General features: G+C 43.9%; 1 pseudogene; it reads left to right on the forward strand.

The window, feature by feature from the left end:
- Positions 1-7,079: 7,079 nt before the first annotated feature.
- The window catches only part of LOC141201006 (cytochrome P450 20A1 pseudogene), a 133,903-nt pseudogene continuing 115,096 nt past the window's right edge, over positions 7,080-25,886 (forward strand).

Below are 25,886 nucleotides of genomic sequence, written 5' to 3' on the forward strand. Positions count from 1 at the left end.
TTTTTGAAATTCAAATTTACCAGGTTCGACAAATTTTGTGCAAAAATTTGATTTGCAGTTAAATGATTTGTTATAAATTATAATACTGCAAAAGCTTCAATTGTCCACCCCTTAAGGACCGAATGATTTTTATGTTTCTCCTCTTTTGTTTTTTCTTCCCCTTTTACCAAGACCCAGAACTTTTTATTTTTCCAGTGGCATAGTCATATGAGTGCTTGCTTTTTCAAGGACGAGTTGTACTTTTGAATGACACCATCTATTTTATCATGTGGGGTACTGGAAAGGGGGGACAGCATTCCAAGTGTTGGAAAATAGCAAAAACAAGCACAATTCTGCAATTGCTTTTTATTCACAGCACTCATTTTATGGTAAAAATTAGTATATGATTCTCTAGGTCATTCCGGTTATGGAGATGCCAAACTTGTCTAGTTTTTGTTTTATTTAAGTGGAGGAAAAAACAATTCAGATATCTCTAAAAAAATAAAAATAAAATTTGCTTGCGACACCATTCTTTTGAGAACATTTTCAATTTTCAAGAGTTGTGTGAGGGCTTGTTTTTTAATACTTGTGAAATAAGAACTTAACAAGAAATGCTAGGTAGAATGGTACATGTACAGAAAACAAACTATAGTGACAGGCTGCCATATAGGCGTATCCGGCTGTCAAATTGAATTAGTAAAAGAAGAGTGCAAAAACAAACATGTACAGTGAAAAGTTTACTTTTTTTATTTTTAACAGAATTCAACCCTTTTCCCAGAAATGATGTGATATGAAATGCTAGGTAGGTATTTGTCCAACAGGGGGAGTGCTGAAAAAAAAAGGAGGCAATTGAAATGTCAAGAGTAGCTATTTTTTTTGTCACTTCACCTTCCAAAAAGAGAATAAAAAACAATCAGAAAGCTTTATGGACCCTAAAAATTGTAATGGTAACAACTACAGCCCATTACTCAAAAAGAACAACATACAACTCTAATTTGAAAAATAAAAATGTTATAGCTCTTGGAAGTTGAAGAGGAAAAATCAAAAGAGAGAATGGGGTACACCAGGATGTTAACGGCCAACCCGGAATCGACCATACTGTAACATGGAATATGTATAATTGAAAAGTAGAGAACCCAAGTATAAATGTATGAGAGGACCATATTCATAGCTAGTTGGCTGAGTACATTAGATTATTATAATTATATTAATTATAATTTATTAATGTTATTCTTCAATTGATGTTTGGTCATGGATTGCTATATTCCAGAAGTTTCTACATACCATCGAATCAGGGAAAATGGATCCAATTGAACGAAGATGCAGGAAAATCCTTTTTCTAAACTGTTTACTTGGATCTAAGCACAACAGCAATTATTAACTAATTGGGAATTGTCAGGCGAAGAGGGAGAAACACTTTAACTTCTACCTTGCAACCTAGATGGCTAGAGTCATCTAAGAATTGACCACATGAGAACAAAGAACAGAGCGGGCTTCAGATGATGGACGTGGTTCTCTACATTCTCACCTTGCACCGCTCTTATGATCTCACTTTACATTTTGTGTCACCAAAGACATTGAGGCTGTTTAAAATGTTACAGTGATTGATAGGAGCAGGGTTAGGTTACAGAAGTGATGGGGCTGAGAGTGGAGACACCTAGTTCTGCCTCAACTTAGACTTAATAGTATTCACAAATTATTCAACATGGATCTAGGGTGAAATAAGCACAGTCTAGAGCAGAGGTCTCCAACCTGTCGCAACTATAGCTTCTTGCATGCTAAGAGTTGTAATTTGCAGCAGGTTGGAGATGTGGCGCCCCTGAGGGTTCAGTCGCCACAGAGGTACTGCACCTCACCCAGAGGTGTGGTGTCTCCTTCTCTCAGGTAAGGAGGGAGTGCTGCCTGGAACCCCAACACCTGCATCCAACACTACACTGCTCCAAGCCGGCTGGAAGGGCAACAGGCAATGTGTTAGCTGCTGAGCCCTGTCCCCGACTGGAGTGGGGGGAACCCAGAGGTAGGGGAGAACTAGTAGTGGGTGTGGGTGGAGGAAGCAGTTTAGGGGAGCACTATAGAGTGAGATATAAAAAGGGAGGCCATCTTAGTGTGGCAGTTCAGTCTGTGAGAGAAGACAGTCTGGGAGCAGAGTCTCTTTAGGAGCTCTGCTCCACAAGTAGGGCCCAGTCCTAGATGCCCAGGTGGGGAGCAGAGGAGTAAGCTCCATTCTAAAGACGGGATCTTAGGGGGTACGGCGAGTGCAGGACGGCACTCGTACGCCCCGAATCTGTCAGAAGACAGAGGGATCGTAGGCCGCAAGAAGGGGACCGGCCCCTGGTCCAGCCGTGTTACTCCAGGTCTCGGCTGGGAAAACCGGAGGCTTCTGGCTTATATAGTCAGTTGCCGAAGCCTCATTCTAATCCCCGTGAGGGTCAAACAGGTCCGGGAACACCAACAAGACAGGAGGGACTTCAGAACACCCGAGCGGGATTGAGAGTGGGAAGCGCAGGGCAGGAGGGAGAAAGACCCAGCGTGAAGTTGGTCTAGCTAGGAACACAAGAAAATGGGGTTCCGTCAGGTGCTCCTAATCTGCCTGAGGAAGTGCTGAACCCCTGCCTGGTGAACGCAGCGTGACGTGGGAGGCTGACACCTGTACAGTGCACCAGTGGAACTGTCATAACAACTGTGAGTAAAAACTTGGATGACTGCGCCTTACTGCCTCCGTCCATTCTTTCATCTGCTCCATCCTTCCCTCCCGGCACTACAATGCCCAGCGCAACTTACACCACCTACACTGCTCTGGAACTAGCTCTACCCCAAATCCCCTATTAAATAATCCCCCTTTGGGTGACCGCACTGAGCCACGGACCGGGCCAGCCACCGTGATATCCCCCAGCGACCAGAGGCCCGGCTGCCGAGTGCCCCACGGCCCCGGGGGCGCATCAGAGACACCTGGTTTAGCAGTGGTGACAGCTTTATCTTCCCTTTATTGAATTAAAGAGGACCTGTCACCAGGACAAAAGTGACCAGCTTTTGCTCTTAGTTTATTCCCACTGATCACCTGATTATTACAGGTTTTGTGTTTTTGCATATTCCGCCATACGGTTCCAGAGATTATAAGGCTTAATATTCAGTGCTAATTTTTATTGTCTTAATAAGGGGGCGTGGCTCACAGGGTAATTATGCAGAGAAGTATAAATGCACGCCTAAATACACTCCCCAGAGGATCCCATGAGCCCTGCCCCTGTGCTAAAGACCATAAAAATAGGCACTTTATGAAAAGGCTCATATCTCTGGAACCATGTCATAGATTTTAAAGAAGAAAAAGGTAGAATACTCATGAGAAAAGCTATGATAAGACAAAAAAAAAGGATGTTTGACCTGGTGAGAAGTCCTCTTTAAATGTTATCATGCTGTTTATGTGCAGCCTCCACTAGAAGGTGCTTCAGCATTTACTGAATACTGGATTATTTATTGAGTTCAGTGCATACATTTCAAAGCTCCCCCTGGTGGTGCCATTTATCGTTTAACTGCAGGGGATTTGGAGCTGTTTGTCAGTAAAACAGGTCTGTCATGTCCCACGACTTGGGATTTATACTTAATTGTATTGTTGCTGCTATACTGTTATGAAATCAGTTTGCCTTTTGAGGTTTGTAACTTCTGCCTCCCTGTAGTCTAGCTCTGATGTAAGTAACCCCTCCCTTCTTCAGTTAGGTCAGCCATCATTGTCAAGGTTCATCTTCTGTTCACTGCTGGTTAAGAATTCTTTTCACCTGCTGCAAATGCTGCTGCTGCTGTTACTATCGTGTGTGCATAATTGAAGCTTTTCAGTCTGAGAATAAACCTCTCCTGCAATCTCCATACAGGCCTCTGCAGTCGAGTTGACCCTGTCTGACAAAGTTCTTGGTGTGAGTACTGGTTCAATACAGAAATTCATAGGAACACTTGCAGCCCAGTTATGGAGTCAGAATAAGCTCCAGCCACTATCAGAACATGAAATTAATTAACAATACATTTTATACTCCTTTAGATCAAACGTTTAACAGACTTTTTAGACTTTGACATGTGGGCAGGCTAGACATTTGAATGGTGAATTAAGTTATAAGTTGACATGTGTAATGTTACACACCATGGCTGTCCTCTAAGAAGTAGAAATAAGTTGGTAAAAGGCCTCCTCTGGTTGATCAGAAACATGATAGGGCAAGAGGGACACTGACCGCCAAATAACTATGTTTTAGGCTGGGTTCATGGTCCATCTAAGGACTGCAATGCCCGGACTGACAGCAGGTCTCCTGACTCAAACGTACTGCTTCCTAAGCATCTATGGGGCTGAAAGTTTGAGTCAGAGGACCGGGGTCAGTTATGCATTGCGGCCTGAACATGGCCGTCTTAATTTAGTCTTATGTGACATCATTCTCACAAGGGAGGTCTACTTTGGATTATCTTTATTTTTTTAAAAGGGTTTCTATGTACAGAAGAGCTTTTTTTCCAGAAAAGCGAACCAGACGCAAGAGAATGGTCTGGCAGCCGGGTCAGAACCAGGAGGTCGGTGTAGGGACAAAATCGTAAGAATAGAATAGTCAAAAAAGGAGTCAAGGTCAAAATCAGGGAATAAAGCTAGGCACTCAAGTCCACAGAGGGTAGTCAGAATATAACTGACAGTGGACAGCAGGATTTCAGGAGCTTAAATAGCTTGCAGCCACACAGCAGGGAACAAAAACTGACAGAAGTTAATGTTATATCTCTCAGACTGTACAGAATTACAAGTTTCAGAGAATACAGAGCTAAAATTGTCACGTCCACATCGCCCGCAACTAGAGTGCGGAGCTGGCCAGCAACAGAAGCTGAGACAGGAAGGGCAGACATCGATACAGATGTCACACTATTTTTTTCAAAAATAGTGTATGTGGTCCCTAAAATAGACTGAGTATTGGATATTCTACTGTTTAGACTCCCAGCAATAAAATAATCAAATGTAACCTGTAAAGAACCCAGTATGTAGTGTTTAACTTCCTTGCAATGCCCCCCACATGGGAAATGAGGCACTACATAGATTAAAGGGTAATTCACATGAACAGCATGATAAATGTATAATTGCAGGGGGTTTGACCACTGCACCATCCACAAATCCCAAATGCATGGCTCCTTGTATGTCTTGTATGGATAGAGCTGCAGGGTATGTGTGCAATCAATTCACTGTCTATTGGGCTGGAGAAGGTAAGTACAGCACAGGGATATCTCCACCAGTTGCAAAAACAGAGTATGGAGTGGTGATCACACGTGTCCATTTACACGAGGGACTCGGTTCCCAGGATCAGTGCAGCTCCCACCTAAATGCTCCAAAGAGATCATTGCCCTTTCTTGTTGCTCTTTACATTTTGCTGGAGGAGAATCCTAAACAGGATCCTGTAAAAAAGAATAACCTAATAGGGTTTTATAAATCAAACATATATTTCTACAGGGATTCAAATATATACAACCTTAAGTTATTTTGTAAACCTCTACTTAGAAATCACTTATAGGGAATATGGGCTGCGAATCCACCATGGCACAATCTGCACCAAATAGGCTGCCATAGATTTCTTCAGTGATCCCTTTACGCTGCAAATCAGCAATGTTTAGATGAGATTTCAGAAACTCTCACCCACATTGCAGGTACTGAAATACATGGCAGAGTCAGCTTCCAGATTAAAAAAAAACTCTTTGTATCCAACTCGTGAGAACAAACCATTAGGCCAGCGGCAGATGAGCGTATGAAAAATCATCCACATTGCATCCAGAAAACATAGATGATTTTCAACTATTTATGCTTTAGTTATATAGCGCCATCATATTCCTCATCGCTTTACAGACATCACCATCACTGTCCCCATTGGGGCTCACAATCTACATTACCTGTCACTATGTCTTTGGAATGTGGGAGGAAACCGGAGAAAACCCACGAAAACACAGGGAGAACATACAAACTCCTTGGAGATGTTGTCCTTGCTGGGATTTGAACTCAGGACTCCAGCATTGCAAGGCTGCAGTAATAACCGCTAAGCCACCATGCTCATCTGATTTTCAACTGTGAGTCCTTTTTTTATGTCCATGAATTATCCGTTTTTATACATCTGCATTAAAAAATGTGCATGATCAAATACAGTTTCCTTGCTTTATAATGGAAATGTATCAGATGTCGCACAGATGTTCTGTACGTGAAGAATGAAGAATTTCCAGCAGCACTCTTCACATATGATAAAATTCTTCTTTATTGCATTATGTAAAAAGTGAGGTTACAGGCAAGGGGAAAAAAACTGCAATACATGATGGGATAAAGAAGACTTTTATCACGTGGAGAGTGCGGCTGAAAATTCTTCATCCTTGAAATAAATAAATTTGGAACGCTTTCTCAATGGCTGAGCACCTTCTCATGGTATAAAGCAGCCCAACCTGATTATATAATTTCCATTGGATCATAGAAGTCGAAGGGATTAAAGGAAGCGCCAAGACATTTTTCTGACATTGCTCTATGTAGTATCCAATTTTTTTACACACCCATAAATTTGAATGTTGTTCAATAGAGTTGTTCAGATGAACAATTTTTCTCTTGGCTGTGAGAGAAGAACTCAGTATGCACTACTTTTCTGTATTTATAGGATGAGACTCACGCATTCAAACTTATGGGTGCATAAAACAAATCTGATCCTACACAGAACAACCGTGTAGCATCTGATTTTTTACGGATATATTTCTATTATTAACCTAGGAAACTGTATTTACCAGAAAATTTGGCATACCATGAAGGATATGGGTGTGCCGAACCATCTGACCAGTCTCATTAGGAACCTTTACATCCACCAAGAAGCAACAGTCTGAGTGGAACACGGCAACAATCCATGGTTCAAAGTAGAGAGAGGCGTCAGACAAGGCGGCATCCTGTCACCATTTCTTTTCGATTTACAGTATATGCAGAAGCTGTTTGCAGGAAGGCTGGACTTGCCGAAAAATAAGAAGGAATCAAAATAGCTGGATGAATTATTAACAATCTTAAATATGTAGATGATACAACATTGACAGTCACAAGTATAGATGGAATGAAGGACTTATTATAGGGTGTCAAGATGGAAAACTCAAACATGCTGCTGCTCAATACAAGAAAGACAAAGATGTTGACTACTGCCAAGTACGACCGGGACGTATTTGAGATGGACGGACGACAAACTGGAAGCTGTAAAGGATTTCAATCTACTTAGATGAATGATCACTCAAGATGCAGCAATGACTCTGTAAGTCAATAGGAGAATAGATATGGGCAAATTAACAATGAAGTCACTGGGCAATGTCTTCAAATCAAGAAACATTTCACTGGTGATGAAGACATGTACATAGTCTGGTCTTTTCTGTGATAACATATGAATGCAAAACCTGGATGTTAAAAACCAAGGTATAAGAAGAATTGATGCCTTATGGTCCTGAAGAAGGATGTTATCAATACCATGAATGGCAAGGAGAACAAATAAATCAATTTTGGAACAAATCAAGGATCACCAAGTTATGACTTGCCTTTTTTGGACACATCATACGAAGAGAGCAATCACTGGAGAAGGACATTGTGGTCGGAAGAATAGAAGGAACAAGGTAAAGAAGACCAGCAACATGATGGCTTGGTACAATCAAGAAGACTCTGATGGATCTAGCCTTGCACAAGATCGATCTTCCTACAGAACGTTCATCCATCAAGTTGCCATGGCTCGAGATCGAGCTGGAGGCCTTTAATAATAATAAAATAAGAAATGTTTAAAGTAGATGTATGAAAACAGATCGTACACGGTTGTCATACAGACGTAAAAAAAGGACACACCAATGAAAATCAGATGAAAATTATTTAAAAATCATCAGAGTTTTCTGGATGAAATGCAGACAATTTTTCATACGCTCATCTGCAGTCGGCCCAAGGCTTTAACGAGATGTCTTTTCTATTCTAGTTTTTCATGGATAGAACATTATAGTTGCTGCAAAAAAACAAAAACAAAATAACAAATGTCTTTTTTTATATATATAAATCATGTTTCAAACTCACACATTCAAGTAAAAGGGTCTGTGAAAAAACTGACAGCACATCAATACCATCCACATGTCATCAGTTGTCCGATTTTTACTGTTAAAGGGCTCATGCAGATAACCGGAAAAATAAGACGCCTGCCATCTGCTGCTTTGATGGCTAGCACTCGTCCCCACATTATTCTATGGGGCGGTGAACATGCCAGATTTTTTTTCTCGGATTGAGTCAGTTCGAGGAAAAAATAGCAGCATGCACGCGTGGTATCCGATTATCGTATCGCACTCTGCCATTCATGTCTATGGGTTCGTGGAGAAAATCGGTCCACACTTGGACTGACAGAGTGGAGAAGATGGAGAAATTCGTTTTTTATTCTCCACATCTGAGAAAATCAGTTTGATCAGAGTTTGATTAGCACATTCAGACCGATAATATCGAGTGAGAGAAAATTGTTCTTGGAATGCTAGCCTAATGGGTAGCAGAGAAACATTGAATTTTTGGAGGCAATATGGAAATAAAACAGGTAATTAAAGGAGTAAAAATTCATACTTACCGCTAAGGTCAGATCCCGGTAATCTATGGAATTTTGTGGGGGGGATATTAGAAAATCATATGCCACACTAATGGTGAAACTGGGCACATGGACTAAAAATGGATGAGGATCGGAATGGCACACAGAAAAAAAAAGAGTCTGATTTATCACAAACTAGAAAAAATGGACGCCTGAATGAGATATAACAGGCAAGTGGGTGAGACACCTCCACCAAAACTCATCCAAATGGTGATGACTGTTCAGCTCTAAAATTTATCTGCAATGCACATTTTTTATTTCAATGCTGTTGCGGAATTGCATGATTTTCCAATTAACCTTAATGGGAAAGAAGATATCTGCAATCACACTTGCAGTTAATGTTGCGTTGCAGTTTTTTCTATGGATGATCTGCAAAATTCTGCAGATTTGATGCTAAAAAAAATACACAGCAAATGCAGCCTGTGTGAACTTATCCTTTAGTGTTAAAGGAAAAAAACAACTAAAATGTAAAATGAAGACATTTTTCCAATTTCCATAGTAATGTTCCCAATCAAAGCAGTGCAGGTTCCCTGTATGCAGAAGGTGATGGCACATACGATCCTTAGTGGATAGTTTAGAGAAGAGGATGATTTGGGAAGTGATTTTCCTCCTGATTGAGGAGCTATAGGCCGGTTTCACTTTACTGTTTACTCTACATAATAACAAACAAGCTGACAATGTGGTCGCCGGTTACTGTCAGCAGCTCATAGGCTATTGTGAGCGGCCGATCACCGAGACTAAATAAACAAGTGTCAGCGCGGAGGAGGAAGTGTCACACTAGAAGCATAATCCTCACACAGCCGTCACCGACGGGAAGATCTGCCCCCGATACGACCATGGTAGTTTCCACTGTCAGTAATGCTCGCATTTGTATCATCCTAGCAGCTATTCTAGATCGAAAGGATACAATTGGCCATACTTCACGGATTCTAGACGGATGTCTTTAGAACGACTTGTCGTTCATGGTCGCTTTGTGATGTTTGTCACCTTAGAAGATAATGGAATATGTTAAATTGACAGTTCCGGCAAAATGACTGATCTATCGTGATCTGTACCCTGGTTTGAGATTTCAATGATTTGGTGACAGCACCTGACTACAATGCAAAAAATGCAATGTAGGTATGTGCACAAGGTTCATTGTTCCACCGACATTTTTTAGGCAAAGCCGTTTCAATAAATGGTTTTGCCATTGTTTTGGTTTTTTTTACAGCGGCTCCACCACCAGAATCTTTTCTTTGTGTTTTATACTATAGTGACAAGCGACAAAGAATTTATACGTTACTTCTTTTAATTGTTTCTCAGTTTCCAAACCCTGATGCGTTTGAAAGAGGTAGCAAAAGACAGAATATGTGCACAGCAATGTTGTTTTTACATTGCTGTGCACTATGTTAATTTTTAGCTGCAGTTTTTCATTAGATCCCTACCACCACATCAGTATCTCTTGCTGTTCTCTGTGCCCTAAAAAAAGATCCCATGATCAACATTAAGTGGTCTAGATCTGCTTTTGTTTGGTTGTCTGAATAAACAGTACATGCAAAATAAACACACGTTAAGGGTATGTGCACACGTTAAGTATTTGGTGCAGAAATTTCTGCACCATTTCTGCATCTCTTGGCAGGAAAAAAAGCAGAGTAAAATAGGTGCATTTGTCTCGTTTTTGATACGTTTTATACATGTACCAAAATCTGCAAGTCAAAAAGGAACAATGTGTGCATGAGACTTCAGGATTCTAATTCACTTTCTGGCATCAGTAAACCCTCCAGGATTTGTGACAAATATGGAGGGAAAAGAAAAGCAACAAATCTGCAACGTGTGCACAGGCCCTAATACAACAGACAGTCATTCATGTTGTAATAGGAGTTGCAGGAGGTATAGTTGCTGCTCCATCGGGGTACAGGTTATTAGGTGCTCAAACCTTGTTCGGGCTGATGGTTATTTGCCCAGTTTCCTTCACAGACTTAGATGTTCAACTCAACCAAGTGTTAATGAGCAAAGACCCCTTACACATTAGGCTAATGTCAGCTGAACCCGCCAGTATTGAATATCTGATGTGTATGGGGTGCCGGCTGACTGATCGTCAGTAGTGATGTTGATCAGGCATATCCAATTTCTGACTGCCCAACACATTGTTCTCTAGGAGATAAGCCACCATCCAATGTGACCGGGGAGAGTCAGTGGATGTTGTATACCTTGACTTCTCCAAAGCGTTTGATACCGTGCCACACAAAAGGTTGGTATATAAAATGAGAATGCTTGGTCTGGGGGATAATGTGTGCAAGTGGGTAACTAGCTGGCTGAGTGATAGAAAGCAGAGGGTGGTTATCAATGGAGTAAGCTCAGGGGGTGTCAGGGTTACTAGCGGGGTGCCTCAAGGGTCTGTCTTGGGCCCTATATTATTTAATATATTTATTAATGATCTAGTGGAAGGGTTGCATAGTAAAATAGCAATATTTGCAGATGATACTAAACTTTGTAAAGTTGTTAATGCAGATGAGGATAGGGCACAGCTACAGGAGGATTTAGATAAATTGGGGAGTTGGGCCAAAAAATGGCAAATGTGGTTCAATGCCGATAAATGTAAGGTCATGCACATGGTAAAGAAAAACAGCATATTAAATGGGAAACCGTTGGGGAAATCTGACATTGAGAAGGACCTGGGCGTCTTGGTTAACAGCAAATTAAATTGGAGTGCCCAGTGTCAGGCAGCAGCTGCGAAGGCAAATAGAGTCATGGCATGCAACAGAAGAGGAATAGGGGCATATGATGAGAACATTGTTCTTCCTCTGTATAAAGCGCTGGTAAGGCCGCACTTAGAATATTGTGCACAGTTCTGGGCTCCGGTGCTCAGGAAAGACATATTGGAGCTAGAGAGGGTACAAAGGAGGGCGACTAAGGTAATAAAGGGAATGGAGGGACTAGAATACCCAGAGAGGTTGTCCAAGTTAGGCCTATTTACATTGTAAAAGAGAAGGCTTAGGGGAGACCTCCTAAACATGTATAAATACATCAGGGGGCAGTGCAGAGATCTCTCCCATGACCTGTTTATACCTAGAATGGTGACAAAGACGAGGGGGCACACTATGCGTCTGGAGGAAAGGAGGTTCCTGCACCAGCATAGAAGGGGATTCTTTACGGTCAGAGTCGTGAGACTCTGGAACTCTCTGGGAGAGGATGTGGTGATGTCCAACTCACTTAATGAGATCAAGAAAGGCCTGGACGCCTTTCTTGAGAACAATAAAATTACATCTTATGCTTAGTGATAGTTAATTAATCCAGGGATTTAATCTGACTGCCAGATTGGAGTCGGGAAGTGAATTTTTCCTCAATGATGTAAATTGGCCTATACCGCATGGTTTTTTTTTGCCTTCCCCTGGATCAACACTGCGGAATAGCTGCAGTGCACAAGAAATAGGCTGAACTGGATGGACGCTTGTCTTTTTTTGGCCTTATAAACTATGTAACTATGTAACTATGTGTTACTGTGACGTCCTCTACTCGTAAAGCCCGTGTTTTACCCTGGGTGTTGGGGGACTCGGTGTCGGGCCCTGTGATGGGAGAGATGGGATGCAGCCGTGGCCCGGGCCCGACCCGTGCTCAGGGCCGTCAAATTAAAAAGAGATGGAATGGGCTTGTCCGGGTCGAGTGGCTGATTAACGACTACGCCACCTGTGGTGCCTGGTGAAGGCCACCAGCGCCACCGCAGTCCGCTGAGTTATGGCGGCTAAAGTTCTTACTACTCCCCACAGGCGGAGCAAGGCCTCAGGGCAGAGGGACAGGATGGAGGGGGTAGTAGTAGAGGAGAAGGGATCCGTGTCCCGCGGTGTGGCGCAGAAATGACAGTCCGGAGGCCATAGGGGTGAACTTACAAGGCTTTACTCACTCAGATGGCAAAGGAAGGCGACTCTCTGCTCCCTGCGGAGTCCTGCGCTCACCAGAAACGGGGGTCCGACAACCTCCGAGTAAGTCCAGCATTCTGTCGCGACCTTATAGCAGAGAGTTCCTGAACTACAGACCGATTCCTTTCCCGTCCGTGTGTGTGCGAATAGGCCGGGTCTCCCTCTGAACTCCTCTCAGAACAAGGGCACGGGAGCAGCTCCAATCCGACCGATGCCCGGTGGGATCCTCTGGGCCTAACCGGGCTTCCCCGTCCAGGACGTATAGTAGCAAGGTCGGGTGTCGGGGGCTGGTACCCCTCTTGCAGCCGGTGTCCCTCTGAATATATCAGGTAGGCGAGGACAGGTGGCGTACACCGCTCCGTCTGCATCCTGCCCGGGATCCATTTGCTGTGGAGCCACACTCCTGGGCTCCCGGCCTTCTTGATCATGGTCCTTGGCCGGGTTGAGACATTCCCCGTCTACAACTTACCTCTCGTCCCAAGGCCAGGGTACGAGGGCTGTGTCCCTTGCCGGTGCAGGCCCACACAGGATCTTCGCTCCCGGAGGAAGGTCACATTACACACAGTAGTTGACAGCACAGAGTACAGCCAAAGAAGAACAACAGCCGAAGAACCAATATCAAAGATGGCTTTGAATTAAATATGAAATCTAAAGTGTAAGTAACTTGTAAGTCCTCCACCCTCACCCACTAACTGGTTCCTACCACTTTGTGTTCCCCAGTCTCCCTGTAACCAGGGGAGCAGCACCTAGTGCATACTAGTCCCCTCTGGTGGAGAAATGTGGTGTTGGATGCAAAGCTGGGTCACGACTATCACACTGGCCTTACCTCAGAGGAGGAACACTACACTCCACTAGAGAAGTGCAGCATCCCTGTGGCGGTCGAACCCTCAGGGGCGCCACATTACTGAGCATCGTTTTCATAGAGAACACACGAGTTCTTGTCCAAATGAGTGTTCCTGTGTATGGGAGAGTCAGCTGAAAAGGTTGTCAGACGAACGATGGACTGAGATGGCATCTGATGTGCATGTCTAGCTTAAGAAGCCACTGTCAAACTCTTGTGTCTCATCTAGACTGAGGTTCAAATTCGAGCGACCTGAACCTTCCCAACCCAAACAACTCAGATGTTCATCTGTTTCCACCAAAATGGGTAAATGTTCCTACATTAATCTCATGGGAGCATTATATGTAGTCATATACCTTATAAAATTATCGTTAAACAGCTATTCTTCCAAGTATCCTCAATAGGGAGACAAAAAGGGGCACTGTCAGACACTTCTGTTGGATATTCTACAGGAAGAATAGAAGGATAAAGCATTTTAAAATCTGATATGCCCTACCTTATTTTTCCCGAACCACTGGTTGGTTCTGCCAACCTAAACCTAATGAATATGACCTCTTAAAGTCTGTAGTCACACCTGATGCTCAGCTGTCCTGCCTCTGAGTTGCTGTTCAGTATCATATAAATGGAGTCTTCCTCCCCTAGAATGCATTCTTATACCTCTGTCTGCATGGCGTACAATGGAATAGGACACAATATTTTTTCAGTCGGACACATATGTACAGATGCTTCTCACAAAATTAAAATATCAACAAAAAGTTAATTTATTTCAGTTCTTCAATACAAAAAAGTGAAGCTCAAATATTATAGAGAGTCATTACACACAGAGGGATCTATTTCAAGTGTTTATTTCTGTTAATGTTGATGATTATGGCTTACAGCCAATGAAAACACAAAAGTCATTATCTCAGTAAATTAGAACACTACAGTATATAACAACAGCTTAAAAAATGATTTTAAAATCCAAAATGTTGTCCTACTGAAATGTATGTTCAGTAAATGCCCTCAATACTTGGTCGGGGCTTCTTTTGCATCAATTACTGCATCAATGCGGCGTGTCATGGAGGCGATCAGCCTGTGGCACTGCTGAGGTGTTATGGAAGCCCTGGTGGCTTTGATAGCCGCCTTCAGCTCGTCTGCATTGTTGGGTCTGGTGTCTCTCATCTTCCTCTTGACAAATAACCCATAGATTCTCTATAATAGATTCTCTATGGGGTTAAGGTCAGGCGAGTTTGCTGCCAGTCAAGCACAGTGATACTGTTGTGTGTAAACGGGGTATTGGTACTTTTAGCAGTGTGGACAGGTGCCAAGTCCTGCTGGAGAAGGAAATTTCCATCTCCAAAAAGCTTGTCAGCAGAGGGAAGCATGAAGGGCTCTTAAATTTCCTGGTAGACGGCTGCGCTGACTTTGGTCTTGATAAAACACAGTGGACCTACACCAGCAGATGACATGGCTCCCCAAACCATCACTGCTTGTGGTCTAGTGTGAAGTTTCCACAATCAGCTTGGATTGTGGCCTCTCCACTCTTCCTTCAGACTCTAGGACCTTGATTTCCAAATGAAATGCAACATTTACTTTCATCTGAAAACCACACCTTGTAGCACTGAGCAACAGCCCAGGTCTTTTTCTCCTTGGCCCAGGTAAGACTCTTCTGGCATTGTCTATTGGTCATGAGAGACTTGACACAAGTAATGCGACACTTGTAGCCCATGTCCTGGATACGTCTGTGTGTGGTGGCTCTTGAAGCAATGACTCCAGCAGCAGTCCACTACTTGTGAATCTCCCCCAAATTTTTGAATGGCCTTTTCTTAACAATCCTTTCAAGGCTGCGGTTATCCCGGATGCTTGTGCACCTTATTCTACCACACTTTTCCCTTCCACTCAACTTTCCATTAATATGCTTGGATACAGAACTCTGTGAACAGCCAGTTTCTTTAGCAATGACCTTTTGTAACTTACCCTCCTTGTGGAGTGTGTCACTGACTGCCTTCTGGACATCTGTCAACCATAATCATCAACATTAACAGAAATAAACACTTGAAATAGATCACTCTTCTTGTAATGACTTTATATAACATATGAGTTTTACTTTTTGGATTGAAGAACTGAAATAAATTAACTTTTTGATGATATTCTAATTTTGTGAGAAGCACCTGTAATTGGAGGAAGTGTATTTATCACAACTCTCTAAAAAAATGTTTTTATGGTCTTTGGCTCGGATTCGAGCTCAAGCCATGGTGACTTGATGGATGACTGCTCTGTAGGAAGATCGATCTTGTGAAAGCTTAGATTGGTCCACTATGGTCTTATTCGGCGTTATTTTGATAGTATCAAGCCATCAGGTTACTGGTCTTCCTCTTCGCCTTGTTCCTTCTATTCTTCCAACCATGATGTCCTTCTCCAGTGATTGCTCTTTTCTTATGATGTGTTCAAAGTAGGCAAGTCATAGCCTGGTGATCCTTGCTCCAAGTGACATGAAAATAAGAAAGATAATCAACAAGGGAGAATAAAAATATCCTGTGACCCAATGATTGGTATCTTTTCTTGATAATGATTAGCTTTGTGGAAATAGTCAGTGTGACAGATAAAAGGTATATTATACACTGCTCAAAAAAATAAAGGGAACACTCAAATAACCCATCCTAGATCTGAATGAATGAAATATTCTCGTTGAATACTTTGTTCTGTACAAAGTTGAATGTGCTGACAACAAAATCACACAAAAATCATCAATGGAAATCAAATTTATTAACCAATGGAGGCCTGGATTTGGAGTCACCCCCAAAATTAAAGTGGAAAAACACACTACAGGCTAATCCTACTTTAATATAATGTCCTTAAAACAAGTCAAAATGAGGCTCAGTATTGTGTGTGGCCTCCACATGCCTGTATGACCTTCCTACAATGCCTGGGCATGCTCCTGATGGGGTTGCGGTCGGTCTCCTGTGGGATCTTCTCCCAGACCTGGACTAAAGCATCCGCCAGCTCCTGGACAGTCTGTGGTGCAACGTGACGTTGGTGGATGTGTGGCACCCTGCTATCACAGGTACCACAGGATCCAAAAGGGTGCATGGACGGACTTCTCCACAAGAGGCTCTCATTACATAACAGACCCCTCCACCCTTCCACCTCATACCACCAGAGGTTGCCCTGTTAGGGATATATATACTGGAGGGTGGAGTTAGGCAGGGAGAGTGTGCTGGCACTGAGACCAGTGAAGAAGCAGCATGTGAGCTGCTGTGCTGAGGGCCAGCCAGGGTCTAAAGCATGTGCTGAAGCCTCAGGGCCTAGAGCGTGGCCGGAGGCAAGGAGAAGAGTGAGAGGAGTTATGGGGGAAGAGGATCATCTTAGGCTCACCCCAGAACACAAGCCAAACACCGGGTCCGCGCCTACAGGGTCTTCTACGCCCAGTAGGAATAACATTTATACCAGGAGGATTCTAGACCCCTGGTCAACCTGAAGCTACAGTCATCTAAAGAACTAGGAGCCACGAAGGCCCCAGCATCCAGGGATAGTGGTATCCAGAGGAAAGTTCTTACCACCAAGCATACAGGTTAGGAGAGTGAAAGAGTACAGAAGCTAGGCCTAGTTTCAGGCTAGTCAGAAGCTTCAGAGTGAGAGGAAGAAACGGATCAGGAGGCCTTATACCCACTCACTGGGGAGAGTCCAGAAGTGCACCTGACTCGCCCCCTGGGCCGTGGGGCACTCGGAACCGGGAAATAGGGAGACGATGGGGGTAGTAGTGGCGACCCGGTCCGTGGCTCAGGGTGGTCAGACCAGTGGTAGTCCCTTTATGAGTTTTAAGTGATGTCCGACTACGCCACCCGTGGATTGCGGTCAGTGCGGACCGCCGCTGCCAGGTAGACCGCTGGGGCTGATGATGTATGCAGCTGGGATGGTGTGACTCCCTACGGGAAGAGTGCGGCCCCAGGGCAGTATAATGGAAGATGGGGGTGATGGTGTAGGGCGTCCCAGTACCGTTAGTGCTGGAGGAGCAAGGAGCACACAGACAACAGGTTGCAGTCCAGGGTCTTTACTAGAACAGGTGAACTGACCCAAAAACAGTCCCGGCTAGGAGGGGACCTGGATGTCTGAGAGCAATTGGGAAATTGGCCCTGGTCAGGGTGAGGGTGTAGGCCTACCGTGCTCTCTGCGCTCCTTCCGGCTATCTCCTCCTGGTAGGATAACAGCCCACGGTCCCGAGCTAACCGTGTCCTCTCGCCCGTATGGTTTGCAACGTGAGTTCCTTTCTACTCCCGGCCTGGTACGGCTCCGCTGGTCCCTTCTGGTGTGGCGGAACCTCCGGGCTTCTTAGGCCAAGGAACATACAGTCCCCTGCGGACTGGTTATCTGCTGTAGGACGTGGTATCCTCACAGCCTCAGACACGAAAGTCTGGTAGAGTAGTCTCTTTGTCTGCCAGGACAGGCGTACTTCACCTCTTGTCCCTGGCTTGTGGCTCTCCTACTGCCACACGTCCTCTTAGGGTGCAATACAACTGTCCCTCACTGCTCTAGGACACTTCTCAGTCCTGAGACAGGTCATCCAGTTCTCCCTAACCCTGCCCCCCGTTCCAGCTTTTATAGGGGCAGCCTGCTCCCCCTACTGGCCTGAGACAGGAGGTATTGCATGCTAATGTTCCCCTGACCAGAGAACCTCCCCCTTGCTCTCAGACGCATCCAGGCCAGGGTGACACACACCCTTCCTATCAAGTACCCTGGACCGTATCTGCCATCTACACCAGTAAAGGTACAGACCTGGCCACCTCTCACCTGCATCCCTTCCATCAACCCTGCCCCGGGGGCCCGCTCCGCCTGTGGGGAGCAGAAACATCCCAACTGCTATCCCATCACCCCCGGAGGTCTGCACCAGCACTGGTACCCATTACCAGGAGCCACAGGTGGCGTCACGAGACAAAACTGTTTACAAAACCCCTTTTAAAGAGTGACCCCAGGGTACGGGCCCGGGAGCCGACTAACATGACATCCCACTGAAGGTCAAGGCCCGGGTACAGAGTAACCCCCGTATCCCCCTGGGCGCATCAGATGGAGCGAGACATGATGTCCCAGATGTGCTCAATCGGATTCAGGTCTGAGGAACGGGCGGGCCAGTCCATAGCTTCAATGCCTTCATCTTGCCGGAACTGCTGACACACTCCATCCACATGAGGTCTGGCATTGTCCTGTATTAGGAGGAACCCAGGGCCAAACGCACCAGCGTATGGTCTCACAAGGGGTCTGAGGATCTCATCTCGGTACCTAATGGCAGTCAGGCTACCTCTGGCGAGCACATGGAGGGCTGTGCGGCCCTCTAAAGAAATGCCACCCCGCACCATTACTGACCCACTGCCAAACCGGTCATGCTGAAGGATGTTGCAGGCAGCAGATCGCTCTCCATGGCGTTTTCAGACTCTGTCACGTCTGTCACATGTGCTCAGTGTGCACCTGCTTTCATCTGTGAAGAGCACAGGGCGCCAGTTTCGACTTTGCCAATCCTGGTGGTCTGTGGCAAATGCCAAGCGTCCTGCACGGTGTTGGGCTGTGAGCACAACCCCCATCTGTTGACTTCGGGCCCTCATACCACCCTCATGGAGTCGGTTTCTAACCGTTTGTGTAGACACATGCACATTTGTGGCCTGCTGGAGGTAATTTTGCAGGGCTCTGGCAGTGCTCCTCCTGTTCCTCCTTGCACAAAGGCGGAGGTAGCGGCCCTGCTGCAGGGTTGTTGCCCTCCTATGGCTCCCTCCACATCTCCTGCTATCAGCTCCATGCTCTGGACACTGTGCTGACAGACACAGCTACCCTTCTTGCCACAGCTCGCACTGATGTGCCATCCTGGATGAACTGCACTACCTGAGCAACTTCTGTGGGTTGTACAGTAGATACCGTCTCATGCTACTGCACCTCTAGGGGTGAGAGCAATGGCAAAATAAAAAAGTGACCAAAACAACAGCCAAAAAGGATGAGAACAGAGAAATGGTCTGTGGTCACTACCTGCAGAACCACTCCTTTATAGGGGGTATCTTGCTAATTGCCTATCATTTCTACCAGTTGTCTGATCCATTTACGCAACAGCAAAAGGAATTGATTCACAATCAGTGTTGCTTCATAACTGGACAAGTAGAGTTCGCAGAAGTGTTATTGACTTGGAGTTACATTGTGTTGTTTAAGTGTTCCCTTTATTTTTTTGAGCAGTGTATAAAATACATATAAATGAAGAATCTTCTAAATGATGTTATCTAGTATTTTAAAGAGGTTATACTGGATTAAGACAAACATGGTGGCTTTCTTTCAGAAACCACTCCACCACCTGTCCATAGGTGGTGTCTGGAATAGCAATTAAATTCCATTATACTGAATAAGATTGAGCTGCAGCATACAACCTGTGGCCAAGTGTTGCCACTGTCTTGGAAAGAAAATTGACAACTGAGGTCCCATGCTTTGCTAATTTGTTACAACTCCCTTTTAAGGGTCCCTAATGCTTATCCACAGGATAAGAGACAGCTGTATTAAAATTGGAGGTATGATCGTTGGGACCCCCATTGTTCTTGAAGTCCCATATCAATGTAGCAATAGTTGCCATTCACTCCTATGGGTCTATGTGATCTGCAGCGCACATGTGTGATGTGCACAACCGATCGCCTAGACCTGTAAGAGTGAATGGAGCATGGACTTTACCACTGCATTGACACGGGACTTCAAGAACAATGGTGGTCCCTAAACAAAAACGAATCAGTGATCACGCATTGTGCTTAACTCACAGCAGATGCACAGGACCCCTGCACTCATGATTCAGGGGTGGACATGTCATTGTTGCAACCTGTGCAGCCACACTGGAGCCCAATAGGTAAAGGGGCCCCATTTTCACCTCCAAAACAGGTGGACTTGTGCATTATGATGAACTATTGGGTTGCAAAGAGCCCATATACTGCTCTTGCACAAAGGTCTCTTCTGTGTCTACCAGTGTCATGATTGATGGGGACCCCAGCAAATAGGGCTTCATCGATCATACATTTATCACCTGTGCTCTAGAGAGGTGATGAATATTGTTGGTGGGATTACCGCCTCGAAGCTCTAGAAATTTCATGACTCCTTTGTCAGTTGTTACACCCTTAGCTCCAAGGAAGAGAATTAACAGCAATGGGATCCCACTATCTGAGAAAATCTTCTTCAAGAAGGGATCAACCTCTTCAAGGATAAATTAAAGACCAGAGTATGAAGCAGAATTTCCCCCGCTGTATAGGAAGTGTTCCTAAGAAATTAATCCCACCATAAATTGTCCTTTGAAATGTCTTCAGCTTGCTGCTAATAGCCGGCTGACCTCGCTCTGACTGTATAAGCTTTCAGCAGTGGCTTCTTAAGCAGCTTCTTCTCAGGGAATTATCCCGTACTGATAACATGAATGGAGATGGACCCTGAGATTACACATTACCGTAGGAGATCAGTCACAGGCAGGATGGGAGTGTTTCTTACTGATCACTCTGTTCTTTCAACATCCCAACACCCTGAGCACTACACCTGCTCAGACCCTCGTCTAAATGCTAAAAACTCTGAGGAATGAAGCAGAATGTCCCAACCTGAAATAAAGACATATATACAACACAATCATTGGAAATTGGTGCTGATTGCAACCAGATTTTATATTAATTAGTAACACTCCTGTGTCAATTCTTTGGTTCTGGGTGATTGTGGGTCGCTGGCTGATGGGGTGCGGTTCGAAGATTAACAGATACTCTTTTGACCTCGGTTAGGTTATTGGACCCTTTGGACATCCTAACCCTGTATGTTGGTGGTTTTCACAGTAAAGGAGCAGTCAGACAGCCATATAATTGGACATAGAGCAGAACGCAATGCACGGACTGGCCGACAGCTTTCCCAACCCGAGCGTCACTGCTTCATATATTTCCATGCAGCTGTCATGCTGGTCAGGAGAGCCGCCGGCCAGTCCGGGCATTGTGGTCTAATTTATATGGCCGTCTGATTGCGCCCTAAACAAAGGCCATTAGAGAATGCTACCATAGGCCACTTTCATGCCGCTAATTTTTGTTTAAACTTGAAAAACAGTCCGTATCTTTTTCACTGTGTTAGATGCATTTTTGGTCCGTGTGTCAGTTTTTACAATTCTTGTTGCATCAGTTTTTCTGGTCTAAAAAAAATATAACTTCTCCTACCTATCAAATATTTAAATACAGACAGAACATGGATAACATTCATGTGCTGTCCATTTTTTTCATGCGGCCACTAGCTTGCAATGGCATGTTTGCTGCACAATAAATATTATCGTAGGATATTTCTCCATTTTTTTTGCTGAAAAATTGGACTGCAATAAAAAGGACGTGACAAGACACATTAATTTTAATGCGTCCATGATTTATCCCCAAAAAAAGAGATGACACTGTAAATAAAAGGGGAATTGGATGTTTCGCCCCCAGCAGTTCGCCCCCAGCAATTCGCCCCCAGCAATTCGCCCCCGGGTACATTTCGCCCCCGCACATTTCGTCCCCAGCATTTGGCCCCCAGGATGTTTTGCCCCCGCACATTTCACCCCCGCACATATCGTCCCCAGTTCGCGCCCAGATGTTTCGCCCCGCAAAACGTCCGGGAGCGAAACGTGCGGGGGCGAATCAATGTGAGGGGGCGAAATGTACCTGGGGGCGAACTGATGGGGTCGAATGCTGGGGGCAAATTGCTGGGGGCGAACTGCTGGGGGCGAAACTTCCTATAACCAAATAAAAGTTGTAATAGTGATAATAATGTGACCAAAAGTTCTGCCATGTTCCCCATTAGCATCCCCTAGCAGCTTCACCAATCTCGGTATTCCAGGCCGAATTAGCCCAAGTAGTATTAAATGCGTTCACCAGGAATGCTCTGACCTGTTTTTTTGTGAGGAGGCGAGGCCAGCTCTGTATTGCCTCCTCTGAGACTGCCTCCTGGTGGGCTTCAGGAATTCTATGGGGCTTTAAAGTAACCTGAGCATGAGGCTCGATCCCACGAGGGATACCTGGTAACTACCTGTCCCTATTCTGGTCCACCAATTTCCGCCCGTGTTGTTTTTGGAAAGACAACAACGTTTCTGCCAATTTGATACACTAAGTGTTGGCTTCTGACTGGACCAACACCAAGAAGTTTTGAGAGGGTCTGTATCCTTCCAGGGTTTTAGTAGATTGATAAATCACGAACCCAAAATCCAGTCAAATTAACCCTCTCAGTAACCTACTGTTACTAGTACAGATTTTTACATTACTGAGGCCAGCCACTTCAGTTGCACATACAGGTGCTTCTCACAAAATTAGAATATCATCAAGATGTTAATTTATTTCAGTTCTTTAATACAAAAAGTGAAGCTCATATATTATATAGAGTCATTACAGAGTGATCTATTTCAAGTGTTTTTTTCTGTTAATGTTGATGATTATGGCTTATAGCCAATGAAAACACAAAAGTCATTATCTCAGTAAATTAGAATACTTTATAAGAACAGCTTGAAAAATGTTTTTAAAATCCAAAATGTTCCCCTACTGAAATGTATGTTCAGTAAATGCCCTCAATACTTGGTCGGCTCCTTTTGCATCAGTTACTGCATCAATGCGGCAATGTGGCATGGAGGCGATCAGCCTGTGGCCCTGCTGAGGTGTTATGGAACCCAGGTGGCTTTGATAGCAGCCTTCAGCTCGTCTGCATTGTTGGGTCTGGTGTCTCACATCTTCCTCTTGACAATACCCCATAGATTCTCTATAATAGATTCTCTATGGGGTTAAGGTCAGGCGAGTTTGCTGCCAATCAAGCACAGTGATATTGTTGTGTGTAAACCAGGTATTGGTACTTTTGGCAGTGTGGACAGGTGCCAAGTCCTGCTGGAGAATGACATTTCCATCTCCAAAAAGCTTGTCGGCAGAGGGAAGCATGAAGTGCTCTAAAATGTCCTGGTAGACGGCTGCACTGACTTTGGTCTTGATAAAACACAGTGGACCTACACCAGCAGATGACATGGCTCCCCAAACCATCACTGATTGTGGAAACTTCACACTAGACCTCAAGCAGCTTGGATTTTGGCCTCTCCACTCCTCCTACAGACTCTAGGACCTTGTGGAGTGTGTCAGTGACTGCGTTCTGGACATCTGTCAAGTCAGCAGTCTTCCCCATGATTGTGGAGCCTACTGAAACAGACTAAGGGACCTTCTTAAATGCTTAGGAAGCCTTTCCAGGTGTTTTTTGTCAATTATTCTAATTTAGTGAGATAATGACTTTTGTGTTTTCATTGGCTGTAAGCCATAATCATCAACACTAACAGAAATATACACTTGAAATAGATCATTCTGTTTGTAATGACTCTACATAATATATTAGTTTCACTTTTTACATTGGAGAACTAAAATAAATTAACTTTTTAATGATATTCTAATGTTGTAAGAAGCACCTGCATCTTTCATCCAGGATCTTAAGGCCTGCTTTTTTATAATAGGTTTTAAAATTCCCTAAGCTTTCCCATTTCAGTCGCTTTTTTGACTTTCGCGCAGCATCACTCCATTGCAGAGATATTCACATTTGTTGTTTTTGGAGTGCACTGCAATCTCCATTTGTAGACCAACTGGGCATTTCTTCAGAGTCTTTGGGCATCTGTGTTTTCACCCCTTCGTCAAACACACTGTCAAGCACAGCTGGACAGTATGTGAGACTGCTGAATCAGCTGCCGAGCTGTGATTGGCAGCGTCTTGAAGTGTGAGGTGAAAGCGCACACCCCCAGGGAAGATGCTGAAGAAACGCCCAGTTGCACTATAAACAGAGATTTCACACATTGAACTGCAAAAATAACAAATGTGAATATCTCTACAATGGAACGATGCAGTGCAAAATGGAAAGTGTGGCAGAATCAGGGGAGCACAGGGATCGTTATAAGGTGTTTAATGTAACTCTTTTTGCACAAATGACAGGTCCTCTTTAAAGGGTTTGTCCACTACTGTATTTTGTTTTATGAATGGGCTCATGATGATGCTAAAACTAAAAAGAAACAAACAAACAGATACCAACTTACCAACTGGACCTCCAGTGTTCCCCTGACGGTCTCCTCGCTTCCTCTTCAGATAAGTGATGTCACATAGTCAATGTAGTATTTTTTGGTTCTCTGTTTTGTAAGCAGATTGGTCTTGTCTGGAGGGTCAATATTTCTTAAGGAGTCTGTATTTTTATGCGCAGTGTGATCTAGAGTTTATTTTTTTTTTAATTGTTTTGTAAGTGCGGGGATTTCTGCATGTGGAGCTCATACTCCATACTGAATAAATTCAGATGCTTTTACCTTTTTTATTTCCATATCAGTAACAGGTCTATCCATCCTGTGATTTTCACAATTCCACAAATTTTTGTTCTTGGTGTTTGTAGTTTTAATGATGGCTGGAAATCCGAGTCGCTTTCCTACATTACGCTGCTCTTAGATGAGGCAGCAAAAACCCGGTGACAGATTCACTTTAATACCTTCATTACATTTCCATTTTTTTCATCCTGTGATTTGCAGAATTCCACAAATTTTCCTTCTTGGTGTTCAGTTTTAATAATAAGGAGAATATATAGATTAATACAAGGTACCAAACCCTCTTTGTTAGGACCGAAAAGTGGAACTTTACACTTCCTATAATTTATGCCCTGGAAGAAGACTGCCTTTTAATTAGTAGTTTAATGTCATAATCCTTGTCCCGGAGGCTTCCCGAGCAACATTAGCTGAACTAAGAAGGAAATGGAGCATAATCCCTTCATTGAATCAAAGGGACGTGACACCGCATCACTTAAAAAGAAGTTTTATATAGAGCGGGATGTTCAGGGTTAATGCAAATTTTGCAGATAGGAAGAATCTGCCCTAGACTTTTCCTTATTTTGTGCTCTAGGTTGGAGGGGTCCAGGCGCATACAAATTGGGTCAGACTGTAGGATACCAATGTGTACCAGAATTATACAATCCCAGACCAGCAATGGAAGCTGTGGCCAAAAGTGACACTTTTTTGACTAAATGTACTATATAATCTAATTGAGCTACCACCAAATAATATCCGTACAAGTTCACAATCTGATAAACAGAGAACAGCGGCACCACAAGGCCATGGCTTATCTCCTCCCGTAAAACCGATCTGTGAAAGAATTATGTAGGAAGTTTCTTTTCCTGTGCTAATCTCTATAAATCCGTAATATACACCCCAGCTGCTGCAGAACATCATAATACATTTCAGCTGCTGCAGAACCTCATAGTATACAGGGACTTGTAGAGGTATTCACCACTTTTGGCTTTTTACCTATTTTGTTACATAACCGGTGTTGAAATATTTTTGGAATCTGATTTGAAATTGTCTAAGTTGGTGAAGTGAAGTGAGAAAAATATAGGCAGAAATTAAATTTATGGGCTAAAATACATAAAAATTGGCATGTCCATTTGTAGTTACCCCTTTTGCTATGAAACCCCTAAAAATTTCTGGTGCAGGCAATTACTTTCATAAGTCACATGGGTAGAGAAAGGAAGTCCACCGATGTGCAATCTAAGTGTCACATATCTGTCAGTATATACACTTTACCATTTCTGAAAGGC

Source organism: Phyllobates terribilis, unplaced genomic scaffold, assembly GCF_046119375.1.
Source record: "Phyllobates terribilis strain yellow unplaced genomic scaffold, ASM4611937v1 Scaffold_1__5_contigs__length_1240528914, whole genome shotgun sequence".
Classification (NCBI taxonomy): domain Eukaryota; kingdom Metazoa; phylum Chordata; class Amphibia; order Anura; family Dendrobatidae; genus Phyllobates; species Phyllobates terribilis.